Consider the following 26320-nt stretch of genomic DNA (forward strand, 5'->3'; position numbering starts at 1 on the left):
TCTGGTCCAATCAGGGAACTCCCATTGTGTGAGGTCCAGCTGACTGACCTGACCTCCTTGCAATCACCGACTTCTGCAGTGGTTAACTCTTTCAAATGTTTAGCATTATCAAGATCCCAGGGATGCCATTTACTAAAACTGAACTTAGCTGACCAGATAAATATTGTAGCTGCAAAAGCACCTGAATTCTGCAGCAATGAGCTCCCTCCTGACACCCCAAAGATTGTTCACCATCACCCAAGGCTCATGCTTTGCTGTCATGGCTGTGTGCAGCTCCATTAACACATTGAGAAGCTCAATACTGTCTAGGACAATTCCACCTGCTTTATTGGCACCCCATACACCACCCTCAATGTTCACTTCTTCCACCTCTGTATGGGGTCAGCGGTGTACACAATCTGCACAGCACTAACTCAGAAAGGAATCTTTGATAGCCTCTTACAAATCCACAAATGGAAAGGGCAAGGGTAGCAGATGCATACCTACCAGCAAGTTTTCCTCTGTTCTGCGTCCTTCCCAGCAACGCTGTGGTCCAATCAGCCACAGGACTGCACCGGTTCAAGATGGTCGTTTGCTACCAAGTTCACCCAGCAATAAATACTGACTTCGCCTGCAGTACCCACATCCCATGAATGGATTAAAAATAAAACGGTTGTGTCTTTTTGAGCCACATCTTTTGGTGTGTCAATGAAAGAACAATATTCAGTTAACACTCCCCTCATCAATACATAAGCAAAATGTATCTCTTGTCGTGGCTGTGATGTGAAAACTAAAACTGATGGTGGAAAAGCATATTCCTGCAGCCCAAAGAATATGGGCACTTATATTACTGAATCCTTTCAATAAGACCTTCCGTCTTCTCTGTCTATCAATTATAATTTTAGACTTTTGACACACTTGTGCAGGACACTATCAGATGTTATATTGGACAAAGGTGCAACTAGTCAAAAAGTCTGGAGTCACCACAGTAACAGAGCCATGGTATGTGATAGCGTTATGAGAGGAATAGATGGGGTAGTTTGGAAGAAATGTTTCCCCTTTGATGAAGGGGTTAATGACCATGGAGACCGTAGGAACAGGATGTTTAGACAGGATGTGAGGAAAAACCTTTTCGTCCTGAGGGTGGTAGGAATCTGGAACTCCCTGCCTGTTAGGGTGCGAGAGGTAGAAACCCCCATCCCATTTATGGATATGCTTGCAATGATAAGGCATACAAAGCTGGAAAATAGGTTTAGATTAGTTAAATGGTTGTTCTGGACGGTATTATCGCAATGGTTGAAGTGCCTTTATGTGTGCTACAGATCTCGGACTGTCTGAAATGGCAAAGTCCCAGTAATGAACAGACTTCAGCCCCTTGTATTATCTTGGCTTTGGCTCACACATAGCAGGGATTTTAATATGTAAAGCAGAGTGCGTTTTAGAAGTTATGCATTATTGAAGAAACAAGATTGATAAATTGTATTAGAATGAGGATTGGGATTGCTGCAATGTTTTGCTGGAACCTTGGAGGAAAGACTGAATATTAATGAAATGCTATTGGACAGAATACAGTCTGCTGATACAACATAAGTTATTTTCAAAACAACCTCGTCTACTTTTGAGAAGAAATTTAATCCAACTCTGCAACTTCAGGAACACCATTTGTCACAGCAGGTTTTATCAGATATGAAGAATCAATATTGAGCATTCTTTAACATGGAACCATAGAAGGAACCATTTTTTTGTTAGAGTTTTCTTTTGTCCAAGAGGCAAAATTAAAATCTTTTGCTGAAGGGTCATTGCAGAATTGAAATCATAAAGTCCAGGTGACATCTGATAGCTCTAACCTCTCAATTTAAAGTAATTAACTGTGAATTTTGTGGATGTAGGTTTACTTGCTGAGCTGGAAGGTTCATTTTCAGGTGTTTCGTCTCCACATTAAGTAACATCTTCAAGTGAGCCTGTGGATGTAGCACCGGTGTGGCACGCTTTCTATTTATGTGTTGGGTTTCCTTGGGTTGGTGATGTTATTTCCTGTGGTGGTATCATTTCCTATGGTGATGTCATTTCCTGTTCTTTTTCTCAGCGGGTGGTAATTTTATGTTCACTTTTATACTTTCTCAATGCAAGTTTGTATTTTCAGTTGTATAGTCTGTAAATACAGCATTTGATGGATGTGGTGAGTAAGACAAACTGCCAATTCTTAAATTCAAAACCAAAATTATTGTAAGTGCATGATAAGCTAAGTAGAATTTCAAGTTACTTTAATGTAATGTTCAAACGACCTGGAAAAAAATCCTCAAGTGTACAGCACAGAAACAGATCCTTCGTTCCAACTCCTCCATGCCGACCAGATATCCTAAATTTAATGGAGTCCCGAGTTTTGAGAAGATTTGTAGTTCAGGTTGAAGTTCTGGATGTGGTTTACTTACTGAACCTTCCAGCTCAGTGAGCAAACCTACATCCTTAATCTAGTCCCATTTGCCAGAACCTGACCCATGTCCCTCTAAACCCTTCCTACTCATACCCATCCAGATGCTTTTTAAATGTTGTAATTGTACCAGCCTATACCACCTCCCCTGGCAGCTCAATCCATACATATACCACCGTCTGTGAAATAGTTGCCTCTTAGTTCCCTTTTAAATCTTTTCCCTCTCACCTTAAACCTATGCCCTCTGATTTTGGACTCTGTTACCCTGGAGAAAAGACCTTTTCTATTCACCTTATCCATGCCTGTCATGGTTTTATCAGCATTCTAATTTGAAAGATTTGTTTGTTTTTGCCTGTCTGACTTGTTGCCCATGGAATCACTAAGATTTGCAATGCCCATAAGTAATGGCAGCTGGCATTTGTGTATCGTCTTTGTCGTAATAAAGCGTTTGATGGATTTCCAAAGAAACATTGAACAAAATTTGACATAGACCTAGAAAGTGAACACAGGAATGGGAGGAGACCATTTTAAACCCCTTCAGCCCCTGTTCTGCAACTCCGTGAGACAATGAATGATTTGTGATCTTACTCCATTTTACTTGCTCTTGGCTCATTTGTCTTAAAACGGTTAGTTTAAATCTCAGAATTAAAATTAACAATTAAGCGACTATATAAAACATGTGAAAGAAAATAAAAGCACAGAAGAACAATTTTTTTAAAAAGTTAGAACTTTGAGTGTTTGACAGTTTGACAGCCTAATCGCGGTTCTAAGCTGCATTTTCGTTGTCTCAATTACTGGCAATTGTTTGCAGCTAAATGCACCTTGCCAGAACCTGAACATGTCAGATGTACTGTATTGACAATCCATTGCGTTAATGAGGGGATGTTGTATTGTTTAAAGTGCTGAACCTTTAATGCATAAGTTACCAAAAGCCTGTTCGTATGGTCTAAGAGGATTTTTTAATTTCAAAAATAAACTTAATGCAAAAACTTGTATATACTTATAAGTGTAACTGGTGAAAATACGGTTGATTTTTGACATTCTTCATTCAAGCTTTAAATAAGTTGCAACAGGTAAGGCATTTTCTAAATATGAAAGGGAACTATTTACATTCCCACTAATTTACATTTACCCTCTGTGGAGAGGGAGCGTGCTCCCAAAAGACCAGTTTCTCACTCCATTTGATGATGCGCTCCTCCCGAGATTTTACATGTGCCCCGGCCCCTCTGAACTATCTTCCCAGCACCTTCAGGTAATCTGTCCTGACTGTGAAGGGGATAAAGGATTGGTCGGCCCAGTTCCCAATGAACATGGCCTCACTCTGGCCTCGATTTACCTTGGCCCCTGAGACCGGTTGGAACTGGTCACAGATGCTCACGAGTCTGCGCACTGACATTGGAGACAGTGAGAAGATGCTGGAGATCAGAGTTGAGAGTGTGGTGCTGGGAAAGCACAGCAGGTCAGGCAGCATCTGAGGAGCAGGAAAATCAATGTTTTGGGCAGGATTCCTGATGAAGGGCTCCGGCCCAAAACATTTGACTCTCCTGCTCCTCAGATGCTGCCTGACCTGCTGTGCTTTTCGAGCACCATACTGACCGTGGATCCGAGCAGAAAACCGCGATGTCATCCATGTACAGGGAGCCCCCCCCCACTGCTGCCTGGAATAGTCACCCTCCCTCAGGCTGACATTTTTCCTGATGGACTCAGCAAAGGGCGCTACGCAAGACACAAACATGGCAGGAGAGAGTGGGCAGCTCTGTCTGACTCCGAATCTGACTGGGAGATTTCTGATTCCTACCCCTTGATTGGGCCCGCACCAACAATGTTGGTGGAGAGCAATTTATTCCAGGCCTTACTCTACATAGACACATTGAGGATAAGGCAGACTTGCTCAGTGTCTTGGCAGCTAATATATTTAAAACATAGCAACTCGACATTCATCAGCTTGTGAACAAAATGGTCTTTACATTCGCCCACTTCACAACCCTCATTGCAATTCAAAGTCATTCGGGCACCTTGTGTTGTTTCTTAGATGTGATGGGTACAATATCAGAGCTTTCTTCTTTCTGTCTATGACCGACTTTGAAATTAATTTATTCAAAAAAGGAATAACTTACTTTGAACAGGAGAATAGTACCACTGATGTGAATTGAAAACTGTGTGCATGAAGCAAACTTGTTCTTCAGGAAAGCCTATTCTTGTACAAAGTGCAGTTGAGTGCAGTAACATAGGCAATATACAGTAGACCATAATTATAGTGCTTACAAATCCAATAAATAAGTACATTGTATAAATACCTTGCTGCTGGTGGGTTATTAATTATTCATTTGATTTTGTGATGGAAGAAGATCAAAGAATTCGCCTTCACTGAGCAGATTGTAAAAAGCTAAATTAAAAATATTGTTGCAAGTGGAAATGTATTGTTAGTGTGCTATGTTTCCTTTATTGATGTGAACTCCTTTCTGATCAATTTCTATATCAGATAGAGGGAGACAGAAGTCTTAAATAGAAAGCTCAGCTGCCCTTTTGTGTTTACCTCTTCCAATACCCTTCCAAATCTCCATCCTCCAGTGACTGGTCCCTCAGCAACTGTCTCCCAGTTATCCGTGTTAGTATATAGCTTGCTGATGTCCTTGTGATGGAGGTCATGACCAATCACTGCTATAATCTTGGTATTAGTACAGGCTCAGGATCCAACACAAAGGTAATCAGGAAGGCTAATCGAATGTAGGTCCTTTCAATGAATTCATCGAGACCTTGAGTTGTAGAGCACAGAAACAGACTCTTCAGTCAACTGAAGGGTCTGACCAGATATGCTAAATTAACCTTGTCCCATTTGCCAGTACTTAGCCCATATCCCTCAAAACTCATCCTTTTTAGATTCCATCCAGATGCCTTTTATAAGGGTTGTGGTTGTTCCAGCCACAATCACATCCACTGGCAGCTTATTCAAGTCCTACTGCAACTGTACCAAGTGTTGGTGAGACCACACCTGGAGAACGGTGGTGAGTTGTGGCCTCCTAATTTAAGGAATTATATAATTAATAGGAGGCAGTTCAGAGAAGGTCAATGAGGATGATCCCCAATCGAAGGGATTGCCTTATGGTCAAAGGTGAAACAGGATGAAACTCTGCTCAATCAGAGGTGATCTAATTGAGACAGTTCAGATTGTTAAGGGACTTGACAGGGTATATACTGAGATGATGTTTCCCATCATGGGAGAGTTTAGGACTAGCGGGCATAATGTTTGTTTTTCATTCATGGGATGAGGGCATCGCTGGCAAGACCAGCATTTATTACCCATCCCTCATTGCCCAGGGGGCAATTAAGAGTCAACCACACTGTTGTGGGTCTGGAGTCACATGTAGGCCAGACCAGGTAAGGATGGCAGTTTCCTTCCCTAAAGGGCATTAGTGAACCAGATGGATTTTTCCAACAATTGACGATGGATTCCTGGTTATCACAGTTTCTTAATTCTAGATTTTTATTGAATTCAAATTCCACCATCTGTCATCATGGGATTTGAACCCAGGTCCCCAGAACATTACCTAGGCCTCTGGGTTGAGAGTCCAGTGATAATACCACTTGGCCATTGTCTCCCCTCCACAAGACTATAAGATATACACCATAAGTAGAATTGGGCCATTTGGTCCATCAATTCTGCTCTAACATTCGATCATGTCTGATATGTTTCTCAACCCCATTCTCCTGCTTTCTCTCCATAAACCTTGATTCCCTTACTAATCAAGAACCTTTCAAACTCTGTCTTATATTCACTCAATGACTAATCCTCCCAAAGCCCTGTGTAACAATGAGTTCCACAGATTCACCACCCACAGGCTGAAGAAATTCTCTCAAATGTTAATTCTGATTTCTCTTCTCTTTTCCTTTCTCTTTCTTTTTCTCTCTCTTTTTTTTCTTTCTTTCTCTCTCTCTTTCTCTCTCTTTTTTTCTCTCTCTTTTTTTCCTCTCTCTTTTTCTTTCTCTCTATTTTTCTTTTTCTTTTTCTTTCTTTCTCTCTGAGTACAATGGGATCTTGATCAAACAGGCCAATGGTCTGTTGAGTGGCAAATGGAGTTTAATTTAGCTAAGTGTGAATTGCTGTATTTTGGAAAGGCAAATCAGGGCAGGACTTATACACTTAATGGTAAGCTCCAAGGGAGTGTTGCTGAACAAAGAGGCCTTGGAGTGCAGGTTCATAGCTCCTTGAAAGTGGAGTTACAGATTGATATGATAGTGAAGAGGGCGTTTGGTAAGCTTGACCTCCCAACTCCCATGTTCAATGTACTGAGCCATGAAGGCATGTTGTGGCTGTACAAGACATTGGTAAAGCCACTTTGGAATACTGTGTGCAATTCTGGTTTCCCTGCTATAGGAAGGATGTAGTGAAACTTGAAAGGTCTTAGAAAAGGTTTACAATGATGTTGCCAGGGTTGAATGTTTGAGCTATAGGAAGAGGCTGAATTGGCTGGGGCTGTTTTCCCTGGAGCGTTGGAGGCTGAGGAGTGATCTTACAGGGATTTATAAAATCATGAGGGGCATGGATAGGGTAAATAGACAAGGTCCTTTAGCTGGAGTAGGGCAGTCCAAAACTAGAGGGTTTGTTCGTTTGTAGGTTTGCTCACTGAGCTGAAAGGTTCATTTCCAGACGTTTCATCACTCTACGAGGTAATATCTTCAGTGGGCCTCAGGCGAAGCACTGTACATGATTCCTGCTTTTTATTTATATATGTTTGGGGTTCTTTGGGTTGGTTATGTCATTTCCTGTGGTGATGTCATTTCCTGTTATTTTGCTCAAGGGGTGGTAGACGGGGTCTAATTCGATGTGTTTGTTGATAGAGTTCTGGTTGGAATGCCATGCTTCTGGGAATTCTCATGTATGTCTCTGTTTGGCTCGTCCTAGGATGGATGTGTTGTTCCAGTTGAAGTGCTGTACTTCCTTTATCTGTATGTAAGGATACTAGTGAGAGAGACCATTGTTTTTGGATGAGTGTGGAAAGATTAAAGTGGGACCTAAAGAGTTACTTTTTCAAGCAGAGGGTGGTGCGTGTATGGAATGAGCTGCCAAAGGAAGTGGTGGAAGGCTGGTACAATTTGCAACATTTAAAAGGCATCAGGATGAAAATATGAATAGGAAGGGTTTGGAGGGATATGGGCCAGGTGCTTTCAAATGGGTCTAGATTAATTTGGGATATCTGTTCGGCATGGACAAGTTGGACCAAAGGGTCTGTTTCCATGCTGTACATTGCTATAACTGTATGAACTTCTCTATGACTGTCACACTGTATTCTGCAGTCCGTTCTGCTCCCCTGATGCATTGTGTAGAAGGCAAATCAACACTTTTCACTGTACTTTGGTACGTGTGACAACATAGCTGAAAATGTGTTGCTGGAAAAGCGCAGCAGGTCAGGCAGCATCCAAGGAACAGGAAATTCGATGTTTCGGGCATAAGCCCTTCATCAGGAATGAGGAAAGTGTATCTAGCAGGCCCACTTCCTCATTCCTGATGAAGGGCTTATGCCCGAAACGTCGAATTTCCTGTTCCTTGAATGCTGCCTGACCTGCTGCGCTTTTCCAGCAACACATTTTCAGCTCTGATCTCCAGCATCTGCAGACCTCACTTTCTCCTCCTACATGTGACAACAATAAATCAATGTCCCAGCCTGTCCAAGTCCTTTTGCAGTCTCCCTGCTTCTCAATACAGATTGATAACACATTATCCAAAATCCTGAAACCCGAAAAGCTCCAAAATTGTGAAGTTTTTTTTCTCATTAACAAATTTGTTTGGTGAGCAAACAGTGAACCCAACTCTACACCCACTTGATGTATGTCACTCAGGTGTGATGTGGGTAGGCATAGCCCAGCACTAGCAGGCCTCAATTCTGTCTCAGGACCTGTAGTACTCAGAGTCTGCTGCCTCAGTAAATTTTTAAAAATTTCACCATCTGTCACTTATTCCAAAATTTGAAGCAGTCTGAAAACCAGCTGGTCCTGATCTTTTTGGATAAAGGATTGTGTACCAGTACTATCTGCCTTTCCACCCGTGTTTGTATCATCTGCAAACAATGCCATCAGTTGCTTTGTCTAAATTGTTAAGATATAACATGAAGAGTTGTGATCCCAACACTGACCTCTCTGGAACTCCACTAGTCACTGGCTGTCATCCTGAGGACTTTGCCTCTAACACTATGAACTCTTTTTTTTCCTTATTTCACAGCCTCCTGTGCAACATCTTATCAGAGATTTTCTGGAAATCCAGATCGATCACATCCATCAGCTCTCCTTTGCCTAACTTGCTCATTATCTTCTCCAAGAATTCTGTCAGGCATGGGCTACCTCCCTTTTAATGAAGTTATGCTGACTCAGCCCCATTTTAAGTTGTGTATTCTCAAGGATGAAGTAGATAGATGATTGATCAGCAGGACAGTAAGGTTTATTAAATTAGATTTCCTAGAGTGTAGAAACAGGCCCTTCAGCCCAACAAGTCCACACTGACCCTCCGAAGAAAAACCCACCCAGACCCATTTCCCTCCAACTAAAGCACCTAACACTGTGTGCAATTTAGCATGGGCAATTCACCTAACCTGCACATCTTTGAAACCAGAGCACCCAAAGGAAACCCACGCAGACGGGGGGGGGATTGTGCAAACTCCACACAGACATTCGCCCAAGGCTGGACTTGAGCCCGGGTCCCTGGCGCGGTGAGGCAGTAGTACTAACCACTGAGCCACTGTCCCACCCAAGGAAAGAACAGGAAAGTGGTCGTAAGGAATGTCGGATTAGCCAAAATCCTAGTGAACTGCAGAGCAGGCTTGAGGGGCTGAATGGCCTACTCCTGTTCCTATTTCTGATGGCCTTATCTTTGCATCATCCATATCATGGGACACTGCCTGCAGCAGAGGTAGAGATATTTCTACACATGGATGTTTGCTGATGTAATTTCATAACACCTTTTAATAAACTTCTGTGATTATTCCCCAATCATGATGGTTCATATAAATTTTAAGGGATCTTTTATAAAGGGTGACCAACTGTAGATCAAGAGTTAGTTGCTGAGTGAAGCATCATGAACCTAATGCACCTATCTCTCTTGGACACCTGTAGCCCAGGTTTGAACGCAAACTGTACCAAAGGTACTTCCTGAGCAATGTGGCTGAGGGAATCTCTAGCTTCCTCAGAAGATCTGATCGAGCATGCAGGATAAAAGTCAGAATTATGAGACAGTTGTAGCATATCTGGGATGGGTGATTACCCAAGCCTTATGGCATGGATTGTAATTCTGAAATAACAAACAGAGATCAGGGAAAAGATCAATAAAATTCTGGTCACTGGAATGTGATGAGTCACATCCCTCAGGGACTCCTGAAGTGGCCTCATCTTTTTATCATATCAATCATTAACGTAGACTGAAGACTGGAGAGCCGTATTACCTGCAAACCTGAATACACAAAATTAAGAGACGTGGTAGAAGAGAAGAGAGTTGCAAAAGACGTAGGAAGATTAAGGACGAGGGCATAGATGAGGTAGGCACCAGCTGGGGAAGTCTGAAATCAGCCACTTGCCATGCAAGAAAGATGAAGATGGGAGGTAAGGGGGGGGGGTGCATGGAATAAAAAGGAAATTATACTTTGCTCAGACCTAGATTTGGAGTTTCAGGTTCAGTTTTTAGTGCTGCATTTTTTTAAGATTAGATTACTTACAGTGTGGAAACAGGCCCTTCGGCCCAACAAGTCCACACCGACCCACCGAAGCGCGACCCACCAAAGCGCAACCCACCCATACCCCTACATTTGCCCCTTACCTAACACTACGGGCAATTTAGCATGGCCAATTCACCTGACCCGCACGTCTTTGGACTGTGGGAGGAAGCCGAAGCACCCAGAGGAAATCCACGCAGACACGGGGAGAACGTGCAAACTCCACACAGTCAGTCGCCTGAGTCGGGAATTGAACCCGGGTCTCAGGCGCTGTGAGACAGCAGTGCTAACCACTGTGCCACCGTGCCGCCCGTGCCCTGGAAGACAATATTGGTCTTGGTGGAAGTGTGGTCCAGATTGACTTGGATAATACCGTTATTAAAAAATTAAATGTGATGACAAGTTGCATAAATTGAGATGTTTAAAATGCTGGATGGATTTGATTGAGACAAGCTCTTTCCTCTGTTGAAGATTCTGAAATAAGGGAGCTCTATCCTAATATTTGAGCTGAGCTATTAAGAAGCAAATGAAAAAGCATTTTTTCACATAAAGGATAATGGAAATCCGAAACTGTCTTCTTCAAAAGATTAAGTCTGCTTGGCTGACTGAGATACATATCCATTTTTATGAGGTGAGGTTATTGATCAACAGCAGGTAAATGGAATTGAGGTACAGATTAGACATGAGTTGCTACTCTGCACTGTGCTTTTTCATAATTTTCAACACCTTTTATCAAATTACCTATTAATGGTTAAGAAATACAAATAAATTTTGATTCTGTCTTTGTACTCTGTGTCCTGGGGAAGCTGCACTACAAAATAACTCCACAGAGGCTGGTATCCCAATAGCAAGTCACTCTTTATTTCCATGTAGAGAAGCCTTGATGCTGATCCAACTCCCTCAGAGGCAGCTCTCAGTGAGCAGGGTCCTTGTCACTCCTGTTTATATCTGTCAGCCAGGGCTCCCTGGTTGGACCAGATTAGCAGTCCCAATCGGGGAACTCATTCTGTTAGGTCCACCTGTTGACCTCGTTACAACCACGACACAATGTGCCTGCTCAGCATTCCTCCTGTACAGTGCATCCCAAAGTTTGCAATTATATTTCAACTTTTAACTTCAATGTTGATTGCAAGAAAACCCACGACTGCAGTGAATGGTTTCTGGCCTTGAGTCCAAACCCTCAAATCCCTCATAGCTTTCTGCCGATTCATTTTACCTCCTTTTATCAGATCATCTTTATTGTTTATGAGCAAATCTAGACACCCCTTCTAGCCTGTTCTCAAAGGGCGGAGCCTTGCCATATTTTTGGCAAAATGTAATTTTCGTTGAATTTCTGCTAGGGTGGCTTTCTGTGAGGTCAAGTGAGTTTTTTTTTAACACCATCATCCCAAAGTCACCTCCAGGAACTTCTTACCATACCCCTTTGAGTACCCCTCTAGCCTAACACTGGCCCAATTCTCCCATTCATTGTATCCAGGCATTGGTGCCATCTTTTAAAAGCCATTTTGAACCCAGATAAGCACTGCCAGTCTGAAGCTGTCTGGACATGGCAAGTCAGGGAAGATTGGCACCCATCTTTGTGGACAAGAACCTGGAGGTCCTGATGGATAGGGTGGTGCAAAGGAAGGGAAGAAGTGCATTCTATTCCTTCTGGGTTGGCAGAGGAAGCCAAGGAACCAGACTCTGCCACGGTGCTTTGATGTGGACCCGGGTCATGAGGTCTCGGCTGTCTGAAGGAATACTGAATAATGTAGGAGAAAGGTCAATGACCTTCTCTGCTCTACCATGATACATTATCTCTCTGCTACCTCACACTCTCTATCTCTGTACAGACCGCTCATTAAGGCTCCTGCTCTATCACTGTCACTATTTCATGCAACATTTTCCCTCACTCGCTCTTTTACATCCAATTTGCCCACATTACTAACTCTGTCTCTGCATGGTTGTTACACTGCCTATTCACTTGCCCAGGGCACCTCACCACCTTTCCCCTACTTATACCAGCACAGACAGCTGTGCCATCCACTTTCATGTCAACCAACTGCTCTCATTCAGGGAGAAAACAGTCCATCAGCGGAAAAAGCCAAGATGGATTTCAGGATAGCCAACATTCAGCTCCTCACTCCCTGTGAGGTCAGGATCATGACATTGCACTCCTCCCCTTCCCCCCTCTGCCCTTCTCTTCATCCCCCCCCCAAAGTAGTCAAATGACTGTGCCCAGTCCTTGGAGGATACCCTTGACATCGTGTACTGGAACTCCCTAACTGAAGGGTGTCCTGCTTGACGTTACTGAGGACTACTGCACTACCCTTTGACTCTGAGACATGGCCATTTTCTGGAAGCATATGCTGTTGGCACAAGGTCCATACTCTGTCCTTGACTGATCCATCTACGTTTGTCACTGCTTCAACAAGGCAGCCAACATCAGCAAAGACCCCTCCCACCCTGGTTATAATCTCTTCCAACCTCTTCCACTAGACAGAAGATACAAAAGCTTAAACACAAGTACCAACAAATGTAAGAACAGCTTCTGCTGTTATTAGATTTCTGAATGGACCTCTCAAGTTTGAGATTTAATGTTGATCTTGCCCTCTGTGCACCTTCTCTGCAGCAGTAACACTGCATTCCTCACTCTCTTCTATTACCCTAATGCACTTTGTATGGTATGATCTGCCCATACTGCAGGTAAAACAAAACTCTTCACTGTGCCTAGGTGCATGTAACAATAATAAATCAAATCAATCAAATCAATCACTGCTGATGACCTTGTGTCTGTGCTGAAAGGCAAACCATAGAGAAGGACTGTGTGCTTCTGAATGTTGGCTGAGGGGGCAAAGTGCTAATAGGAAAGGCAAAACCAGGCATCCAGGTAGGTCCAACAGCCTGGCCCAACCCATGTGTGAGGTTCCTGTCTCAGTACGTACAGTGTCTTTGCAGCAGCTTTGCAATGAGAGCTGCTGATGTGCTTTAAAATGCAGCATTGAAGTGCAAAGCAGAACTGTGGTTGTGTCAGATGTGTGGAGATGCCGGCCTGTGTCAGATGCCAGTGTCTGTGGTTGTGGGGTGTGTATGGTCTTGGAGGATGCCTGGAGATTTGGTGCTGTGTCCAAGATGGAGATCCAGATGGGCAAATGCTAAGCTGGGGTCACTAGACACTAGTTTCTGACTTTATGTAAGAGTTCTCAGAGTCAGTGTTCCAGGTATTAATGGCAATATCAGTGTCTAATTCTCTGTGTCTCATTTCTGCCCAATGGGTGGTTGAATGGGAACTTTCTCATTAATGTGTCAAGATTAAATAGTAATGAGAGCATAATGAGTGTCAAATCCCAATAACAAGCCTATTGCCGCTCACAAGTGAAACTCTCATCTCAACGTCAAGAATTAAGTTTGAAAAACACGATTTGCTGTTAACGTCAGGCTGACGCTTTGAGTCTAGATGACTGTTCATCAGAGCAAGAATCATCCAGTCTTAAAAAGTTAGCTTGCTCTCTCTCCATGGAGACTGGCTGACCTGCTGGGAGCTCCAGCATTTATTGTTTTCAGTATGAAATTCCTGTGCCTGCAGTAATTTGCTCCGACAGAGAATGGGTCTTGTATTGGTCTCCAAGACTCGCCAAATGCCATCCACGCCAATGACTTCATGGGGGTTATCCACTTGCTGACTGCCATTTAGTACTTGATCGAGGAACCTGACCCCCTCCAATAGTACTACACCCATTCCACCCCTCCCCCCTGACCCTCGCCTCACCCCTGACCTGTCGGTAGAGCTCCTTTTTGGTTCTCCTTTTCCCTTCTCATTAACTTACTGATTTAGAATCATAGAGTCATGGAGATGTACAGCATGGAAGCAGACCCTTCAGTCCAACCCATCCATGCCAACCAGATATCCCAACCCAATCTAGTCCCACCTGCTGGCCCATATTCCTCCAAAGCTTCCTATTCATATACCCATCCAAATGCCTCTTAAATGTTGCAATTGTACCGGCCTCCACCACTTCCTCTGGCAGCTCATTCCATACACGTACCACCCGCTGTGTGAAAAAGTTGCCTCTTAGGTCTCTTTCATATCTTTCCCCTCTCATCCTAAATCTATAATTCTGGACTCCCCCACCCCAGGAAAAAGACTTTGTCTATATACCCTATCCATGCCCCTCATAATTTTGTAATACTCTATAACATCACCACCCCTCAGCCTCCGACACTGCAAGGAAAACAGCCCCAGCCTGTACAGTCTCTTCTGATGACTCAGATCCTCTAACCCTGGCAACATCCTTGTAAATCTTTTCTGAACCCTTTCCAGTTTCACAACATCTTTCCGATAGGAAGGAAACCAGAATTGCATGCAATATTCCAGCAGTGGCCTAACCTATGTCCTGTACAGCTGCAACATGACCTCCCAACTCCTGTACTCAATACACTGACCAATAAAGGAAAGCGTACCAAACACCTTCTTCACTATCCTCTCTACCTGCGACTCCACTTTCAAGGAGCAATGAACCTGCACTCCAAGGTTTCTTTGTTCAGCAACACTCCCTAGGACCTTACCATTAAGTGTATAAGTCCTGCTAAGATTTGCTTTCCCAAAATGCAGCACCTTGCATTTATCTGAATTAAACTCCATCTGCCACTTCTCAGCCCATTGGCTCATCTGATCAAGATCCTGTTGTAATCTGAGATAACCTTCTTCGCTGTCCACTGCACCTCCAATTTTGGTATCATCTGCAAACTTACTAACTGTGCCTCTTATGCTCACATCCAAATAATTTATAGAAATGATGAAAAGTAGAGACCCAGCACTGATCCTTGTGGCACGCCACCGGTCACAGGCCTCCAGTCTGGAAAAAAAAACCCTCCACCACAACCCTCTGTCTTCCACCTTTGGGCCAGTTCTGTATCCAAATAGCTCATTTTCCCTGTATTCCATGAGATCTAACCTTGCTCACCAATCTCCCATGAGGAACCTTGTCGAACATCTGACTGAAGTCCATATAGATCACATCTACCGCTCTACCCTCATCAATCCTCTTTGTCCATTTTTTGAAGAAGTAACAATCAAGTTTGTGAGACATGATTTCCCACGCACAAAGCCATGTTGACTATCCCTAATCAGTCCTTGCCTTTCCAAGTATATGTACATCTTGTCCCTCAGGATTCCCTCCAACAACTTGCCCACCAACGATGTCAGGCTCACTGGTCTATAGTTCCCTGGCTTGTCTTTTCCGCTCTTCTTAAACAGTGGCACCACGTTAGCCAACCTCCAGTCTTCTGGCATCTCTCCTGTGACTATCGATGATACAGATGTCTCAGCAAGAGGCCCAGCAATCACTTCCTTAGCTTCCCACAGAGTTCTAGTATGTACTTGATCAAGTCCTGGGGATTTATCCACTTTTATGCATTTCAAGACATCTAGCGCTTCATCCTCTGCAATAAGGACATTTTTCAAGATGACACTATTTCCCTACATTCTATATCTTTGATTAGATTAGATTACTTACAGTGTGGAAACAGGCCCTTTGGCCCAACAAGTCCACACCGACCCGCCGAAGCGCAACCCACCCATACCCCTACATTTACCCCTTACCTAACACTACGGGCAATTTAGCATGGCCAATTCACCTGACCCGCACATCTTTGGACTGTGAGAGGAAACCGGAGCACCCGGAGGAAACCCATGCAGACACAGGGAGAACGTGCAAACTCCACACAGTCAGTCACCTGAGTCGGGAATTGAACCCGGGTCTCTGGCGCTGAGACCTTTTCCCTTCCAATGTCGTTGGTTCCAATGTAGACAATGACCTCTTGCTGGCCCCTCTCCGCCTTGAGAACATTCTGAGACATCCTTGATCCTGGCACCAGGGAAACAACACACAATTCTGATTTGTTTGCTGCTGACCACAGAAACATCTGTCCATGCCTCCAACTAGAGAGTCTCCTAATATAATTGATCTCTTGGAACCCGATGTACCCCTCATTGCATTAGAACCAGTCTCAATACCAGAAACTTAGCTGTTCATGCTACGTTCCCCTGGGAATCTATCACCCTCTACATTTTCCAAAACAGCATACCTGTTTGAAATGGGGATAGCTACAGAAGACTCCTGCACTAGGTGCCTATCTCTCTCTCTCCTTTCCTGGAGTTAACCCATCTATGTGACTGTATCTGCCACTTTTTTATTTGATGATGCAACCACACCAGCACCTTCTGTATTTGTTGACGTGGACAGTATTTGTACTTGAATGTCTGAGACATTGCAGTATTTAATTTGGTATAAGGCAACAAGGATAGGTTTATAATATTAGGGCAGCATGGTGGCTCAATGGTTAGCACTGCTACATCACAGTGGGTTTGATTCCGCCTTTGGATGACTGCTGTCTGGAGCTTGCATGTTCTCCTGTGGGTTTCCTCCAATTTCCTCCCACAGTCCAAAGATGTGCAGGTTAGATGGATTGGCCATGCTAAATTGCCCATAGTGTCCAGGGATGTGTAGGTTAGGTGGGTTAGCCATGGGAAATGCAGGGTTACAGGGGTAGGGGAGGGGAATGGGTTTTAGGTGGATGCTCTTTGGAGGGTCAATATGGACTGGAGGGGCCGAATGGCCTGTTTCCACTATGTAGGGATTCAAAGCTCCAGGAAGTTTTTTTCAAGATAACTGACATACATTTCTCGAGATAAAAAGCCATCATGCTAAACCTACCTTCTGGTGAGGACTTGATGATAATAGTATTACCATTATCTATGCACAAAAGTGGAAGTTTTAATCAGGTAGTTGCTACTTTTTTTGTATTACATACCAGATCTGAAGTTCAGCTTTAAATGTAACAAACGACATGGTGTTACATTAAAACCACATCCATTTTATCCATAGAAGTGATGTTCTAATGGCATTATCATTACACTATTAAATGAGAGACCCAGGTAATATTCTCAGGATCCAGGTTTGATTCCTGCCATGGCAGATGGTGAAATTTGAATTCGGTAACAAACCTGGAAGTAAGAATCTAACAATAATGATGAAACCATTGCTGATCGTTGTAAAAATCCATCTAGTTCACTCATGATCACTGGGGGAGGAAGTTGCCATTCTTACCTGATCTGACCAATATGTGACTCCAGACCCATAAACATGTGGTTGACTTTTCAGTGCTTTCTGGGCAATTAGGGATGGGCAGTCAAAGCTAGCCTGACCAGTAATGTCCAACGTTCCTGTAGGAATATGGTAACTCCTGTCACATATGCAGCCTTAACCTGGAGATTCCACATTTATTTTGAGGGCAATTATTACTTAGTTCATTGCAGTTCTTCTTGGCTCTCCACCAATATAACTAATAAATGGTTCTACCTAGTTTTTGATAATGGTTATGTTATAGTTCTTTAAATTGGATTGCTTGCATGTCATTGACTTGACCATCTGATTAAGTTTTTGCCTGTAATTGTTAACGACAAGTTATCACTCTTAAATGCATCAACAATTTTTAACATCAATTTTTAAAAATTATTTGTATTTAAAAACATTGCTTGATTACACTGGTCTATGAAAGATAAAGGGCTTGATGATCTGCAAATATTTTTGAAAGAAAAGATACCTAAACTTTGGCGGCAATTTGCGTCCACAACACCGAAACACTACTGTAATGCCTTTAATTCTTGCAAATTCCAGGGTAATCCTGGGACGCCGGCAGCCCTAAGCATCTGGGACATCTGGCCATGACGATGTTTGAGTTTAGAAGACTGAGAGGGGATCTGATTGAGGCGTATAAGATTATGAAAGGATTGGACACTCTGTAGGCAGGAAACATGTTTCCGCTGATGGGTGAGTGCCGAACCAGAGGACACAGCTTAAAAATACGGGGTAGACCATTTAGGACAGAGATGAGGAGAAACTTCTTCACCCAGAGAGTGGTGGCTGTGTGGAATGCTCTGCCCCAGAGGACAGTGGAGGCCCAGTCTCTGGATTCATTTAAGAAAGAGTTAGATAGAGCTCTCAAAGATAGTGGAATCAAGGGTTATGGAGATAAGGCAGGGAGCGGATACTGATTAGGAATGATCAGCCATGATCATATTGAATGGCGGTGCAGGCTCGAAGGGCTGAATGGCCTACTCCTGCACCTATTGTCTATTGATGCTGATAAGGAAAAGGCTCACTTCTGAGGTGTTGCTAAGCATTATTACTGTGTAGGAGAAAATTGTATACATTTCATCACTTGCCCACTGAGAAAGCTCACCAGAAAGATTTCCAGTTTGAATGTGTGCTTTGGGTAAAAAAAATCTACTTACACAAGGGATGAAATTGTGATGATTAAAACTGTAACTAATACCCCAGAGTTCATCACGCTTGCCTCAATTTGAGACTAATTCAGTTTTTGTCAGAGAAGAATAAATATTTGAAAGTAGTGCTGAAATATGAAGTCCTCATTACTTTCTACTCAATTTAAATGCAGCTGAGAATGTCTCTGGAATGAAGCTGATAAAATAACTTCTTATCGTAACTGTACAACATTTCTCATCTGTGAATGTCTGTCTGATGAAAAATTAGTGACGAAACATTTAGGTCTAAACAGAAGTGAGCTCTGAGGTGCTGGGATACCAATTCCCTCATCCCATTCCGATCTAGACCATCTTGCTTACTGTTTAATGTGGAGTTTAACTGCTCTAACAAGCCTCAATAGCCTTCTATTGTTTACTTTTTTTATTTTATTAAACAATTCACAGTTTGCAAAACAGTTAACATTAACAGCTGTATACAGAGAAACATCAATTTTACCAGGGAGTGGAGCAGCAAAGCCAGGCCCCAAACCCAACTGTTCAACCAATTTACAGGGAAATGAGGACAAACCTCAAATCCCACTTTCAATCATTACAAAACAGTAACAACGATATTTGTACATCTAAGACAGTCCAATTACACTAAAAAGTGCATAAAATACCGACCCCCAGCAAGCCCCCTATCCCTCCCACCTTCTGGCCACTCTAAGGTAGCCCGTCCCTATGTCTCTTCTGGCTCTCGGTCCGCCCTGACACCCCTTCTGACTGCCTCTAGGACAGCCCATTCTGCTTTACTGTTCACTTCTATTGGACTGTGTCCAATTAGGCTTGTAAATTGCCTTGTTGTCTCATTGGCTTTGCAGCATTATTGGTGCTAGGTTTAAATAATTTCCATGAACCTGGATATCCATACTCTCGGTATCCCTCGTAATGTCTGCTCGCTGTGCATCGATGTTTGTTGGGAGTTGATTATTCTCCTTTTTTAACTTGTAGCATTCTTTGCCAAATCTGCGTCATTCAGTAAAAGTTTTACTCTTGCCAAACAGGGCCTTTCAACTTTCCTCAAAATATTCACTGTATCAGTTGTGAAGAAGAATCCTACCAGACCTGAAATGTTAACTCTGTTTCTCTCTCCACAGATCTGTCAGACCTGCTGAGTTTCCCCGGCATTCTCTATTTGTCTGCTTCCTTTTTATATTCCATTCTCAGTAAAATAAAGGCCACAATTGTATTTGCCTTCCCCATTACTGGCTGAACTTGGATGCCACTGTTTTGTGATTCATAGATTCAAACACACAAATCCCTCTGTTCTGTTTTGTCATGTTTCTCCATTTAAATAATATTCAGCTCCTCTATTCTACCTGCCAAAGTGCATAATCACACATTTTCCCATGTTATGTTCCGTCTGCCAATTGTTTGCCCACATGTCTATATCCATTTGCAGAACTCTTTATGCCACCTTACTTTAGGTCATCCACATACTTGGCTGGAGTATGTTCACTTTCCAAGGAGTGATGTGGAGGTGCCAGTGTTGGACTGGGGTGGACAAAGTTAAAAATCACACAACACCAGGTTATAGTCCTGAAGGATTATTTCCCGCTCCTTCGTCAGGTGGTTGTCAACCAGAAGCTAGTGCTTCCAAATAAACCTGTTGGACTATAATCTGGTGTTTTGGAATATTGCATACAATTCTGGTCTCCTTTCTATCGGAAAGATGTTGTGAAACTTGAAAGGGTTCAGAAAAGATTTGCAAGGATGTTGGCAGGGTTGGAGGATCTGACTACAGGGAGAGGCTGAACAGGCTGGGGCTGTTTCCCTGGAGTGTCGGAGGCTGAGGGGTGGTGATGTCTCAGAGTATTACAAAATTATGAGGGACATGGATAAGGTAAATAGACAAAGTCTTTTCCCTGGGGTGGGGGAGCCCAGAACTATAGATTTAAGGTGAGAGGGGAAAGCTATAAAAGAGACCTAAGGGGCAACTTTTTCACACACAGGGTAGTACGTGTATGGAATGAGCAGCTAGAGGATGTAGTGGAGGCTGGTACAATTGCAACATTTAAGAGGCATCTGGATGGGTATATGAATAGGAAGGGTTTGGATGGATAGGGGCGGGTGCTGGCAGGTGGGACTAGATTGGGTTGGGATATCTGGTCGGCATGGACAGGTTGGACTGAAGGATCTGTTTCTGTGCTATACATCTCTATGACTCTATGGTGTGTGATTTTTAACTTCCTCACCCAAGTCATTGTACATATTGCCAGTATGTGTGGAGCCAGGACTTACCTCTGACATATCAATAGTTACAGTTTGCCATCCTGAAAATGCTCCCCATCCTATTTTAAAATTTTAATTGACTTTGCATTTTCCCCTTTCTTTTGCAACAGTATTAAAACCAATAACACCTAGAAATCTTCATGCTGTATTATTACAACTCCCTTTTTATGTAAACATTTCCTGAGAAGATGAATTGAGGGTGAGGGGGAGCAGCCAGATGTCATTGAGCATGTTGGCACAAATGACAAAGGTAAAAATAGGGATGTGGTCCTGCAGTGTGATTATAGAGAGCTGGGGGACAAAGTTAAAAAACAGGACCTTGTTGGTGATAATCTCCAAATTCCTTCCAGTGCCACATGTTAGTGAGAGTTAGAACAGGAGAATATGGCAGATGAATATGTGGCGAAAGAGTTGATGTAGGGAGCACAGATTCAGACATTTAGATCATTGGGATCTTTTCTGGGGCAGAGGTGATCTGTTCAAGAGGGACGGGTTGCACTTGAACTAGAGGGGGACCAATATCCTGGCAGGCAGGTTTGCTAGAGCTACAAGGGAGGGTTTAAACTAGATCAGCAGTGGGTAGGATCCTCAACAATGTGGAGACAAGTGTGAGGCTCAAGGGAGACACCGTAATTAGAAATAGTAGTTTGGAGAAACAGGTCAGGTTGGAACATGGCAGGGAGCAAGGAATGAAGGGCTTATACCCGAAACGTCGAATTTCCTATTCCTTGGATGCTGCCTAACCTGCTGTGCTTTAACCAGCAACACATTTTCAACAGGGAGCAAGGAATACCTATTGGATTAAATTGTACTTGTTTCAATGCAAGAGGGCTGATCGGTAAGACCGATGAACTCAGGGCCTGGATAGACACATGAGACTGGAGTATTATAGCCATCACAGAAACATGGCTGAAGGAGGGACAGGACTGGCAGCTTAATGTACCAGAGTTCAGGTGCAACAAGTGGGAGAGAGATGATGGAAAGAGGGGAGGGGGAGCTGCATTTTTGATTAGGGCGAGTATCACAGCAGTAATCAGAAATGAAGTAACTGAGGGATCATCCAGTGAGACTTTGTGGATGGAGCTAAGAAGTAAGAGGTTATTGGGATTATACTATTGGCCCCCAAATGGTCAATGGGAATTAGAAGAACAGATGCGCAGGGAAATTAGGGAGTCTTGCAGGAGGAAAAGGATTGTCATAGTAGGGGAGTTTAATTTTCCTCACATAGACTGGCCGTTAAGGGGCTTATTGGGTTGGAGTTTGTTAAGCACATTCAGGAAAGTTTCCTCAAGCATTATGTAGAGGGCCCTACTTGGGAAGGAGCAAAATCCAACCGACTTTTGGGAAACAAGGCAGGACAGGTGACTGAGGTGACAATGGGAAAGCATAGAACATAACAGCGCAGTACAGGCCCTTCAGCCCTCGATGTTGCACCAACCTGTGAAACTCATCTGAAGCCCATCTATCTTATACTATTCCATTATCATCTATATATTTATCCAATCACCATTTAAACGCCCTTAAAGTTGGCAAGTCTACTACTGTTACAAGCAGGGCGTTCCACGCACCTACAACTGAGTAAAGAACCTACCTCTGACATCTGTCCTATGTCTATCACCCCTTGGTTTCAAGCTATGTCTCCTCGTGCTAGCCATCATTATCTGAGGCTCACATTGCCTACTTTATCTAACCTTCTGATTATCTTGTACTTTGGGACCAGTGACCATAGTTCTATTAATTTTAAAATTAATGGAGAGGGACAAAACTGATCCACAGGTTCAAGTTCTAACTTGGGGCAAGGTGAATGTTGATGGAATTAGAGAGGAGCTTGCAGGGGTTGATGGGAGTAGTTTGCAGGCAAAGGGATTTCTGGCAGGTGGGAGATCTTTAAAAGTGAGATAACTAGAGTCCAAGGTCTATATGTTCCTGTGGGTGCGAAGGACAAGGTTAGCAAGAATAGGGAACACTGGATGACAAGAGATATTGAGGCTTTAACCAGAAAAAGGTAGGAGGCGTAACTCAGGTATAGGCAGCTGAGATCAAGGGAATTCCTGGAGTTATGCAGGGAATACAGGAGTTTACTGAAGAAGGAAATCAGGACATGAGAGAGCCTTGGCTGAGAAGATCAGAGTGAATCCAAAGAGGTAATTTTAAGTATATTAAAGGAAAAAATAACTCGAGAGAGAATAGGGCCCCTCAAGGACCAAAGTGGACATGTATGTGTAGAATGGCAGGAGGTGGGCGAGGTTCTCAATGAATATTTCTCCACTGTGTTTACCATGGAGAAAGACCTGAAAATTGAGAACTTGGGGAAGTTAATGATATCTTGGGGACAGCCCATATCACAGTAGAGGAGGAGGTGTTGGACGTATTAGAACATAGGAAGATGGATAAATCTCCTGGTCCAGACCAGATATATCTGAGAACACTGCAAGAGGCTAGAGAAGCAATTGCGGGGGCCCTGGTTGATATTTTTATGTCATCATTGTTAGCCATGGGTCAGGTCCCGGAAGATTGGAGGGTAGCAAATATTGTGCTCATATTCAAGACGGACTGCAAGGAAAACCCTGTGGTGGGTAAGTTGCTTGAAAAGATTTTGAGGGGTAAGATTTACATGCATTTGGAAAGACAGGGTTAGATTAGAAGTAGTCAGCATGGCTTTTTGTGTGGGAGATCTTGCCTCACAATTTGTTAGAGTTCTTTGATGAAATGATCAGGAAGGTTGAGGGCGGCAGGATGGTAGATGTCATCAATATGGATTTCAGTAAGGCCTTTGATAAGGTTCCACATGGTAGGCTGCTCTGGAAGGTTAAATCACATGAAATCCAGGGGGAACTGGCAAAATTGGATACACAATTGGTGTGAAGCAGAGGGTAATAGTGGAAGGATGTTTTTTGGACTGGAGGCCTGTGATGAGTGGAGTGCCTCAGGGGTCAGTGCTGGGCCCATTACTGTTTGTTATCTATATCAATAATTTGGATGAGAGTGTACAAGGTATGATTAGTAAGTTGGCTGATGACACTAAAATAGGCGGCATCGTGGACAGTGAGGAAGGTTCTCAGAAATTACAGCAGGACCTTGATCAGCCGGGCCAAGAAATAGTAAATGGAGGTTAATATAGAGAAGTGTGAGGTCTTACATTTTGGAAAGTTCAATCAAGGTAGGAGTTTCATGGTGAATGGTAGGGCCTTAAGGAGTGTAGTGGAAAAGAGGGACCTAGGAGTTCAGGTGCACTGTTCTCTGAAAGTGGAGTCACAGGGAGACAGGGCGTGAAGAAGGCTTTTGGCACACTGGCCTTCATCAGTCAGGGCATTGAGTATAGAAGCTGGGAAACTATGTTGCAGTTATACAGGACGTTGGTGAGGCTGCACTTGGAGTATGTGTTCAGTTTTGATCACCTTGCTACAGGAAGGATGTTATTAAACTGGAAAGAGTGCAGAATAAATTTACAAGGATGTTGCCTGGACTCAAAGGTCTGAGTTATAGGGAAAGACTGGACAAGCTAGGACTTTTTCTTTAGTGTGGAGGAGCTGGTGTTGGCCTGGGGTGGACAAAGTTAAAAATCACACAACACCCAAGTTATAGTCCAACAGGTTTATTTGGCAGGCCTAGCTTTCAGAGTGCTGCTCCTTCATCAGGTGATTGATCCTGCTCCAAAAGCTAGCGCTCCCAAATAAATCGATTTGGACTATAACCTGGGGTTGAGATTTTTAACTTTTTTCTTTCAAGCATAGGAGAAGGAGGGGGGACCTTCCAGAGGTGTATAAGATTATGAGAGGCATGGACAGGGTGAATGCCGTCAGTTTTTTTTCTCAGGATTCCGGAGTCAAGGACTAGAGGGCATCACTTTCAGGTTCGAGGAAAAGGAATAAAAGGGAACCTGAGGGCCAACTTTTTTTACACAGAGGGTGGTACGTAAATGGAATGAGCTGCTAGCTGAAGTGGTCGAGGCAGGTACATTAATAACATTTAAGGCATCTGGACAAATACATGGATAGGAAAGGATTAGAAGGATATGGACCAAATGCAGGGAAATGGGGTTAGAGTTGATGGACATTTTGGTCGGTATGGACCAGTTTGGGCCAAAGGGCCTGTCTCTGTGCTGTACGATCCTATTACTCTGAGATAGATTTCGTGATGGAGGAGATTGGTGTGACTGTTGGAAGGAGAAGTCTTGATGTGTCCAAAAGATTTTACTTTTCAGCATGTCATATTCTATTTCCTCAGCCCAGATAACATCTGTCAATTCACAGGCAAGCGGTACCGTAGGGTTAATAGCAAGACTAAACTTGAATGTGTTCCTGAACCAGACCTTTACCCTCTTTTATACCCAGACATTCTTTCTCCTGAGTGTAATATTGTTCATGTATTGTGACTATTTTTGGTCAATGCAAAAAGCTTTTACAATAATTTATTTATGTAAGCAAGTTAGATACAGTGCAAGTGACTGAATAGAAACTTTGAAAAAGCTCCTTTTAGTTAAAAGGATTCTTAACAATTATCAAGATGAAAAACGTGTGCCTTATCTGTTTGAGATTGGCAGCAATCCGGGGTCCCAAATTTGAGAGAATAGTTTCCACTCCAGCTTCACTTTGTATTCCATGTTTTGTTTCTGTATTTTATGACCTACTTAACCTCTTCAATTAGATTTGGAGCAAACTGTGATTTTTGGCATTGTATAGCATTTCTAATTACTTTTTAAAAGCACATTAAATTTGCTTGACTGCATTGCAGAGTGCAGAGTCAAAATTACTTTCACGGATAATCTCTGTAACGTGACATTCTGCTTAATTTTGTCAAAACTCAATACATTTGTTCCAAATTTGACCATTAAGAGGGTTTACCAAGCTAATTTTTCCATTAAACTTGAATGAAGACAAATGTATGTTTAATAGAAAGTCACAGTGCAGCACGGTGCTCCTAATTGCCTTGAATCTCACATATGTTTGCATAAGCAATCTTTGAGTTGACTTTTCTGGTATGGACCTTGCACATATAAGCCTTAAACTGTAGGTCTCCATGCACATCCATAATTAATTCGCTGAGGATATACTATCTTTAGAAGCTCCACAAGGTCCTGCTATCTGATCTATGGGACAAGAACGTAGTGATTCTGGAAAGTGTGCTGGAATAATGACTTGGCCAATTCTTTTGAACACATATATCACAATCACTTCGCTGTTAGGGATCTCTGAAATCAACTCTGATCTATTTGCATAAAATTAATCAATGGCTACAAGAGGCCATTCAACCCAAAGTGTCCATGCTGGTACATTGCCTGAGCAAATTATCATGTCCTCCTGAGAAAAGAGATCTGATGGTGAAGGTTTTCTTGCACTTACTGGAGTGGCACAGTGGCTCAGTGTTAGCATTGCTGCCTCACAGGGACCCGAGTTGGATTCCACCCTCCGGCAACCAACTACGTGGTGTTTGCGCATTCTCCCTGCTTCTGCGTGGGTTTGCTTTGGTCTCCTCCTAGTGTCCAAAGCTGGATTGGCCGTGTAAATTGCCCTGTGGTGTTCTGGGACGTGCAGGCTCAGTGGATTAATCATGGGAAATGTACTGTTGTAGGGGTGAATCTGGATGGGATGTCCAGTGTGTACTTGATGGGCCAAATGGTCTGCTTCCACACTAGAGGAATTCTATTGTCATAATATTACCAAAATTTAAAGGAGA

Source organism: Hemiscyllium ocellatum, chromosome 22 (genome assembly GCF_020745735.1).
Source record: "Hemiscyllium ocellatum isolate sHemOce1 chromosome 22, sHemOce1.pat.X.cur, whole genome shotgun sequence".
Taxonomy (NCBI): Eukaryota; Metazoa; Chordata; class Chondrichthyes; order Orectolobiformes; family Hemiscylliidae; genus Hemiscyllium; species Hemiscyllium ocellatum.